Raw genomic sequence first — 10158 nt, 5'->3', positions numbered from 1 at the left:
GACCGCACAGTTCGCAGAAACAAACGATAATTAAGGCGAAACTTAAGATACACAAAGAAAGAGCAAGAGGACGATACTTCAACCACAACCGAGGAGATAGCTGAAAACCAAGAAAATTCGCTACCTCCTGCGATTGCTGCTGATCCAGTAAATCAGAATCCTGCTCCACGCACTATGTATGATTATGCTAAACCTAATTTAACAGAAACAGAGTCAAGTATAGTTAGACCTACTATTGCTACAAATAATTTTGAAATAAAACCTAACACAATTCAAATGATACAACAGTTTGTTCAGTTTGATGGTTTGTAGGACGAGGATCCCAACGCTCATTTGGCAAATTTCCTAGAATTTTGCGATACATTTAAAATTAATAGCGTTTTTGTTGACGTCATTCGCCTTTGGTTGTTTCCCTTTTCGTTAAAGAATAAGGCTAAACAATGGTTGAACTCGTTACCATGAGGGTCAATCAGTACTTGGGAACAAATGATCGAAAAGATTTTATTAAAATATTTTCTATCGGCTAAAACAACCAAATTACATAATGATATCTCTTCTTTTGTGCACATGGATTTAGAAACACTCTACGATGCATGGGAGAGATACAAGGACCTTTTGCGAAGATGCCCTCACCATGGGTTACCACTCTGGCTACAGGTTCGAACATTTCACAACGGCCTGAATCCTTCGACTTGGCAGATGATTGACACAGCCACTGGTGGAACTATCAATAATAAGACACCTGAGGTGACTGACAAATTTATTGAGGAGATGTCACTAGATAACTATCAGTGGCAAGTTATGAGGACAAAGCTGACGAAGGAAGCCGGTGTTTTCAATCTCGATGGAGTTACTATGCTATCTAACCAAGTAGAACTCTTAAATAAAAAGATTGACAATTTGTGTGGTTCTACTCAGCTACCTCCAGTGATGAGGTCCGATTCAAATGGAGGAGGAGTATGCACAGAATATCAACTCTTCAACCCTAGTATCAAGGAGGAACAAGTCCAATATATGGGTAACAATAACTCTAGACCCCAAAATAACCCGTATAATAACACTTATAATACAGGTTGGAGGAACCATCCCAATTTCCCATGAGGTGGTCAAGGAAATCAAAGGCCACAACATCCTCCGGGTTTTCAACAACCACCTTACCAGCAAGAAAAGAAGCCGAAACTTGAGGAGATGTTAACAAAATTCATCTCAGTGTCAGAAACTCGTTTCCAGAATACCGAGATAGCCTTTAAGAATCAATAAGCGTCAATCCAAGGGCTCGAAACTTAGATAGGCCAACTCACCAAACTGATTTCTGAACGACCATAAGGTAGTTTGTCGAGTAACACTGAATCTAACACAAGGGAGCAAATCAATGCAATTACCATTCAATATGCGAAAGGATTAGTTGCACCAAAACCAGAATCGAAGCAAGAAACTGTGGTAAGTAAAGGTAAGGGTGAGGTAGACCACAATGACCAGAAACTAGTAAGTAAAGAATACAAACCTCGTGTGCCATACTCCAATACGACAAGGAAAGACCGATCAGACGAACAATTTGGTAAATTCCTTAAACTTTTAAAGAAACTACATATTAACTTACCGTTTATTGAAGCCCTTTCGTAGATGCCAAACGTAGTCAAATTCTTAAAGGAGCTTTTAACAAATAAAAGAAAGACGGATGAGGCGTCGCATGTGGAATTGAATACAGTTTGCTCAACCATATTATAGAATAAGCTACCCAACAAATTGAAAGATCTAGAGAGTTTTACGATTCCTTGTTTAATTGGTAGTTTAGATGTTCATAATGCATTGGCTGACTTAGGGGCAAGCATTAATGTTATGCCTTATAAAATGTTTAAACAGCTAGGTCTTGGGAAACCCAAACAAACTAGGATGAGCATTCAATTGGCTAACAAAACCATTAGATTTCCTAGGGGTATCATTGAAGATGTTCTTGTTAAGATCGATAAATTTATATACCCAGTAGACTTTGTTGTTCTAGACATGGAAGAGGATAGTAACGCACCTTTAATTTTAGGACGACCTTTTTTAGCGACTGCTAGAACCGTTATTGATGTTGGCATAGGTGAACTCACACTTCGTTTGAGAGACGAAACAATCGCCCTTCAAGCTCGTAATTGGAGTAATACATCGAAAATTGAATATGGTTGTATAAATCACTCTACTAGTATTGATCATGTGGTGAAACCTTCTGTGCAGGAAACAGTTACGAAGAACGCATATGAGCCATGGACAACAACAAATGACCTATCTATGAAGAACGAAGGCTACAAATTGGGGAGCTAGATGAATGGCGGACACAAAAATCGAGAACACCTAATAAACCTAAACTAAGCCAAGACGAGCTCAATACCTCACCAAATCAACTTAAGGTTGGAGACAAAGTACTACTAGATGCAGCAGATCCTCGCATTGCTACTCCTGAACCTAATGAAGAAATTCTTCTTATGGTACTCAGTATTTTCCCATATGGTACAGTCGAGGTAATTCATCCCAAAGTCGGCACATTTAAGGTAAACAACACCCATATTAAACCTTATGTTGATAAAGTTGATAGCAGGGATGGGGAGTGTAAACTTCTCGCACCACTTTAACCATGCAGAAGAGAGGTAAGTCTAGCTTAGACTATAAATAAGTGCTTCTCGAGAAGCAACCCAAGCACTAACAATGTTAAATTCTTTAAATTTTTGTTTTTAACATCTATCATACTAACCAAATCATGGAACGCATGCTTACTAAAGCCCACACGGCTAGGCACACAGGCGTGCATTAGGCCATGTGAAAATAAGGCAATATTTTACCCTAACACGGGGTGCGATAAGTTGCCATGGTCGTGCGATATGGCCGTGGGCAAAATTTCCAAAACAACACGGGCGTGAGACACTCCCGTGCCTTGAAACCGTGGTTGAAACTGAGGATGTAACATGGGCGTGCGACATGCCCGTGCCATACATCCGTGCCATACACCCATGGACTATACTGTCAAAACCAACACGGCCGTGGACCTATGTACACGGGCGTGGGAGAAGCGAACGAAGCAAGACACGAACGTGCCACACAACTGTGTGCACCTACATGCCCAAAGAACACGGGCGTGGGCCAAATGTCAGACGTGCCCAAATTCAAAATTCGCGAAACATACGGGCAAAAATTAAGCCAGACGGGCGTGTCCCACGACTGTGTGCCCCAAAATCTATATAAACCCCTCACTATTCATCATCTCCCTCCCCAAAAAAACCCTAACCCTAGCCGCTGCAACTTCACACACCCTACCCCTCACGCCTGTGCGCCGCCTACAACACCGATTCTGACCCCCAAGCTCATTCCTTTTGCGTTTATTTACTCTTTTCTCTCTATTTTCTTTAAATATGTTGCTTATTTCATGATTTCTCTGCTATTGAACTATTTTGAATGAATATTCATAGTTAGAATATCAAAATACTCATGCTTGTTTTATAAAAATTTTGTCATTTTAGTTACTATATTATGCTATACTCTTTCATTTTTCCTTATTTGCATGAAATCAATGCTTATCCACATGCATTCATTCATTATTCCCATAATCCTATAACTAGATATATTTAGTTGTTTTAGTTTGTATCATCTAGTACGTACATCTCATGAAATATTCATATTTAGTCTTGATTTTCCATACTATTGTTGGGGCATATTGGTTGAACTTCAATTTTTCAATGCAGGTACAATGCCATCTTTACGTGGTAAGAAGACCGCTGAAAAAGAGGAAAGGAGCAGCGTCATCCTCGAGTCCTACCACGGGGATTAGGCACCCGTTCTTCCAGGTTCTCTTGGGACCCCAGGAGGAATTATATCAGATTTTACGAGCCCGACCCCTAGGTGTGGGCCGCTGCATTGATTGGGCCGTACTAGAATCTATTCATTTGGCTGACGTGGTCCGAGCCCTCCTGTCGACTGACCCGTGAGGGGCTCTTCTTTGATATCATCGAGCCAACGTATCTCAAGTTTACATTGGAGCTCTGCTCGACGTTCCATCTTCAGACTGTCATGACCAACTTCGACGATCCTGGAACGGTCCAGCTCCGCCTTGGTGGTCTAGTATGCTAGTTGAGCGTACCCGAGTTCAGGATTACATTAGGGCTATACACGGAGGAGTTCATGGAAGACAATGAACTCAACACCCTCCACCGCCACATCCACTACTCCCCCTCGAAATGTTGGAGGGACCTCATCCATGCCTCGGCCACCTATGATCCTAGCCGCTCCAAGGCATCGCCTCTCCCTCCATCTTTGATGTACCTACACGCCATTTTAGCTCACACTCTAACAGGGAGATGAGAGACCACCCGTGTCGTCACCACTCACGATGCTTATTTCTTATGGGGTATGGCGAATGGGCACGTCATCGACCTCACCTACTTTATTGCCCTCGCCAGTCGCCACCAGACGGAGCGGCACAGAAGAGGGGTCATCTCTATCGGGCCCTATGTGACTCGATTGGCTCAGCACTTTGGGCTCCTTAACACGGCAGCACAATCATCCTCCCTCACTCTCATCAGCCAGATGTCCCCACAAGGCATCTCAGACATGCTAAGTATGAGGATGATCGAGAAACGACATGCCACATACCCTCCTCAGTACCACCTCGCCCAGTCCATCGAGGAAGAGGACCCAGAGGACATTACCGATGATGTCCCTCCACGTCACGAGGATCCACCGACTCAGCCACCACCCCCTCTCGTCCAATTCATGCGGCGACTTCATACGCTGACATATCTGAGCACCTTACTCGATTCAAGCAATAGTGTTTTCAGCGCTTTGATAACATTGATGCTACTCTATAGCAGATTTGTCAGCACTTCCATATCTCATCGCCACCCCCACCTCGCGAACCATCTAGTGATGAAGATGTTTAAAAACTTTTATTTATTATTTTATATTTTTACTTTTATTCTATTTTAAGAGTACTTTTTATTTTTCTTTAAGCTTATTTTTATTAGGTTTTATAATTATAATTTTACAATTTTTAATTTCGACTGTTTCATTACGAGTAATTATGCTTCTTTATATTCCCTAAAAAGTTCCTGGTTCTGTCACAGCTATAAAGAGCTCCAAAGCTTATCATCGCATAGGAACTAAAAACTCCACCTGGAAAGGTTCTCCACGAATGCCATGTCCTGCTCGACCACGACCATAGCTACCACCAGATATAATATTCTTTTGGCGTAGGATTTATGGATTAATGAACCTCTACCACTACCGGAGTATCCTCCTCCACTCTCATCATTGCTTTGGCCTTTTACTCTCCATCACTCCAATTCAAGGAGTTCATTCATCATTCAGGAAGTTTCACTTCTCTCCATATCTTATGATTATATATCTATACTTTTCAATATATCTATCTTTGTACATTGAGGGCAATGTACATCTTAAGTGTGGGGGGTCTTTCATATCATCATTAGAAATCCCTGAATTTTATCTTATTCTCACGTGAATCACTCATATCACTATTAGAATGGATTTTAATTAATTTATGATTTTTATTAATATGTCTTGAATTAAAACATAGGCAATTATGCATTGATTGTTTAAACTTTAAGACATTAGGGAATCAAGCATGATGAGTTGATTTTTGAAGAATTAAAAACTTTTAAGTTGTTTCCCCAAGTTTAGGTATTATCTTGAGTTGAAATTCACAAGTTTGAACATAAAAAAACCATAATTTTTGTGAGATTTTGAGCCTTTAGAGCATATTTTACTCCTTTCATGCTCACTTATATTATGAGTGCGTCAGCATTGAATTGTTATTCTAGAACTTGCTTGATTATGCATGTCAAGACCACACCATTTGATTTGATATGTCAAGATGATAAAGGCACTTAGGTTTAACCCACTCACTCCACAAAAGCCTACCTTCATAATTAACCCTTAGTGAAACCCTTTGAGCCTAACAAACCATTAATTGATTTACCCTCAATATTAACCCATAACCCATTATTGTAGAAATCCCCTAATTTGATCCCTATTTTTGTCGAGATTTGATTTGAACTAATTGCTTAGCTATGTTTTGATGTATTTGACTTGTTCTTAAAAAAAAAAACGAATTTACTTCAATACATTTTAGTTGTAATTCATCATTTTTGAGCTTGAATGTTAATTCCATATTCTAAGAAGAAGCTCACTTGTATTCAATTGATGACTAGTTATTTTATTAGCTAAGTGATTTTTTAATTTAATCTCGATTCTAACCTTTTCTTTCAGCTTGTGACCACACCCTCTAACCAATGCCACGTTACAACCTCTAAAAGGCCTGTTTGATTGATGTATCAACTCAATATATAGTGGTGGCGATTTGATTTTCAAGCGAGCCTATGGTAATAACTTTTCATATTGACTAATGAGTGCTTTTATTGATATCCTTAAACACCTTGAGTGATTTGAGTGAATCTTTAGTGAGGATGTTAAACTTTGCGATATTTTGATCAAAGGTAATCACTTAGATAAAGGGAGATACCTATGTTTTCGTGATAAAATGCTCAACTTGGAATGTTTGAAACTTTGATGAACTTTTAGTTGAATTTTCAAAGTATGAATACTTATGGATTATTTTGAGTTATTATTGATAGGGATTATAAATTGAGAAAAATTTATTTTGATTGTGAGTTGAGGATTTTGCTTGAGGACAAGCAAATGCTTAAGTGTGGGGGTATTTGATAAGCCATAATTTATACATATTTTTATCCCATGCTTAGTGCAATTATGGATGGTTTCTCCTTATAATTGGTGAATTCAATGCTTCTAATCTTTTAATTTCATGTTTTATACTTAGGTGAGCATAGGAGAGTAAAAAGGGCGAGAAACAGGCTGAAAACGGAGAAAATGGACCCACATGGGAAATCAACATGGCCTGGACTTCCTCACACGGGCGTGTCACATGGCCGTGTCCCTTTGGTAAGATCGAACCATGACTTACACAAGTAGATCACACGCTCGTACCCATTTAACAGCCTTGATGACGACCTTGAGTAATCGTACACGGGCGTGTCACACGGTCGTGTCCCTGCTGAGCCCAAGTTTAGTCTAATTCAGAAAAGGCCAATTTTGGAGGCTCTTAGGCATTCTAAAGCCTATTTAAACACCTGAGGAGGCACTTAGAAGGAGAAGGCAGAGTAGGAAGCAACGATTTACTCAAGAAAAGCCGATTGATCCATCTCAGAAGCCGGATTCATTATCAAGACTAAAAATCTCCCTTCAAGTTCCTTCAAGAGTTTTGGGTTTTCTTATGTTTTGTTATCTTTATGCTTTTGAGATGTTTTCTTTCATAAGTATGAACTAAACCCCCTAAATACCTAAGGGGAATGAAACCTAAGACGGATCTTGTTATTATTATCTGAATTGTATGATAAATATTTGACTTGTTCTTAATCATGTGTTCTTAATTCTTGCTTTGATATTCCAGGATAATGATTCAAGTTAAGCTCTTATTCAGAGGAGGAATAGACCCTGCCTAAGAGTAAATTTATCACAATTAAGTGGAGTTGATTGCACGCCTAGAGATAGGGTGACAAGATTTTTCCAGATTAGGGTGAAACCTAATAAGGGAATCCATAGAACTAGTTAATGCAATTCTAGTGTGTTAATTAGAAAGAGATTTCAATTATTCAACCTAGGGTTAGACGTTATTAGTCTCGAAAGAGATAATAATATAACTTAGGGATTTCTACGGATCAAGTCAAATGAATAAATCGTCTGATTTAGAGTCAAATAAAAAGTGAAGTCTAGGTGGATTTTTCCTTAGGTATTGTCTCAATTAATCGAATTTTCCCAAAAGTATTTTACCAAGTTTTCTTTCTGTGCATTCTTAGTTAGTAATTAGTTTAGATAACCAAACCTTTTAATTTTTAGGCTAGATAATAAAAAGGAAGTAAATACTAGTACTCGTAGTTCCTTTGGGTTCGACAATCTGGTCTTGCTGAACTATACTACTGTTCGATAGGTGCATTTGCCTTAATCGTGATAATAAGTTAGTCTCAAGAACGATTCATTTATAAATCTTTAAAACCTGTTACGAATATCACGCATCAATTTACTATATATAAAATACTATTTATCTCATCAGGAGTTGTCACACTATCAATATACAAATATGGCATGTGTAGCTAGACTCGTACTCACTTTAAGTTAGTCCTAGAATCGACTAAACTATAGCTTTGATACCACTAAATTTAACACCCCTTACCCGAGTCCAAGGCCGGGACTGAGCACAAGGTATTACCTGACTTAACCATATGCATATAATCATTTTCGAGTTATGAAAACTAGGTCAAACTTAAAACTTTTCTCTTTTACTCTAAAAGCTTTTAATATGGACCTATGAGGCCCAAATCATGTTTTGAAAATAACCTGAGATTAATCCAAATAACTTTGAAAACTTTGAAAAATGCCACTTGAAGCAGGGCACACGCTCGCGTGAAAGAGCAACATGCTCATGTGGCTATTATGATATGGTCATGCTAAAGGCCCGTGTGGTTCACACAACCTAAGCACAAAAGGACACGCCTGAGCCCCGAGTCCATGTGAATTAAACTCCAAATTCAAACCTACAGGGATTTTTACAAGGCCTAACCCACGCCCGTGACCATGACCTGTGTCCTTCACACAACTATGACACGCCCATGTCCTAGCCTGTGTCTAAAAACCTTGACATTTTGTTTCTGATGTCAAAAATAATTTAGGGGCACACGGCCAAGGCACACACCCATGGCCAGAAGCAGTGTCCTTCACACAGCTGAGACAAACGGTCATGTCCCTACCCGTGTCTTCACTACCATGCATACTAGCTTGCAATTTCAAGTTGCAAGGGACACATGGTCGAACAACACGCTCATGGGACTGACCGTGTGTCACACACGGCTTAGACTCACGCCCATGTGTCTACCCATGTGGACGATATAGGGTTATCTACCAAGCCCCTTGTCACCCTGAAAACACAATCTATCATACCCAAGTCTATCACAACATGATTTCTCAACCAAGTAACCATAACTAAGGCCTATATACATTTCATACATATACAACCATGCCAACAATTTTCATATTCATGAAAGACTTTCTTGCATTCATAAAACAACTTTCAATATTAGCCATTATCCATGGCCTTATACAAAATGAGTCAAGTACTAAATTAAGCCAACACATTTGGCCGCAAAACAATGTGACACTTTAACAAAATCAAAGGATCTTATACATGCCATAATCAAAATAAAGGAACTAACTATACCAAGTGCTTCAAAATGATAGTGTGACTAGCTTCTCCGACGTAGGCGATGATCCACGACTACTTTCGCGACACTATAAGAAAATGGAAAGGAAATGGGGTAAGCATAAAGCTTAGTAAGTTCCATGAAAATAAACGTCAACTAATTATCATAGAAGAATATGCTCATAACCTTTCATAGCTTGTTCATGAATACCATAAGTAGATATAAGTACAATTTACTCATCACCATCCAATACAATTCATATGGCATATATCGAGCCCATATGTCATACATTTCAAATAGGTACATGTACCACTCACCACATGGTCATAACTTTTCTCATTTTGATATAAATCATAAATCTTTTGTTGAACCATTTAGAATACTACCGGATAATCAATAGCCCCAAACATGGGATAAAATGCCGACGCCATGTCCCAGACATGGTCTTACATTGGCTAGCACATTAAAGTTGATACCGTGTCCCAGACAGGTCTTACACTGACTTTCATATATTGAGGCTGATGCCATGTCCTAGACAGGTCTTATACTGACTCTCATCTATCGATGTCGATGCCATGTCCCAGATAGGTCTTACACTGACATACAACAAGCTGACGCCATGTCCCAAACAGGTCTTACACTAGCTTGTATATCCCAAGGCCGATGCTTGTCCCAGACATGTCTTACACTAGCTCTCGTCTCAATACCGATACATGTCTCAGACATGTCTTACCCTAGCACTCATGATGTGGCCGATACATGTCCCAGACATGTCATACACTGGCTCATATACCACCCAATGTCATGGTATAAATATCTAAGTTTATTCTAAATGTTCAACCGGAAATCTTTACTACATTAATTTCTCAACATGCATTCTCATATTCACAACCATAAC

At 39.3% G+C, this 10158-nt stretch overlaps 1 non-coding gene across 1 annotated transcript; it reads right to left on the bottom strand.

Moving 5' to 3' along the window:
* Positions 1-535: 535 nt before the first annotated feature.
* Positions 536-641, bottom strand: LOC128292366 (small nucleolar RNA R71). The gene has a single exon (XR_008282350.1). It is a non-coding gene; the product is annotated as a small nucleolar RNA R71 (small nucleolar RNA).
* Positions 642-10158: the final 9517 nt, after the last annotated feature.

This window comes from Gossypium arboreum, chromosome 4 (assembly GCF_025698485.1).
Source record: "Gossypium arboreum isolate Shixiya-1 chromosome 4, ASM2569848v2, whole genome shotgun sequence".
Lineage (NCBI taxonomy): Eukaryota > Viridiplantae > Streptophyta > Magnoliopsida > Malvales > Malvaceae > Gossypium > Gossypium arboreum.
Note: the sequence above shows the minus strand (reverse complement) of the source record. Positions and strands in the feature narration are given on the sequence as shown.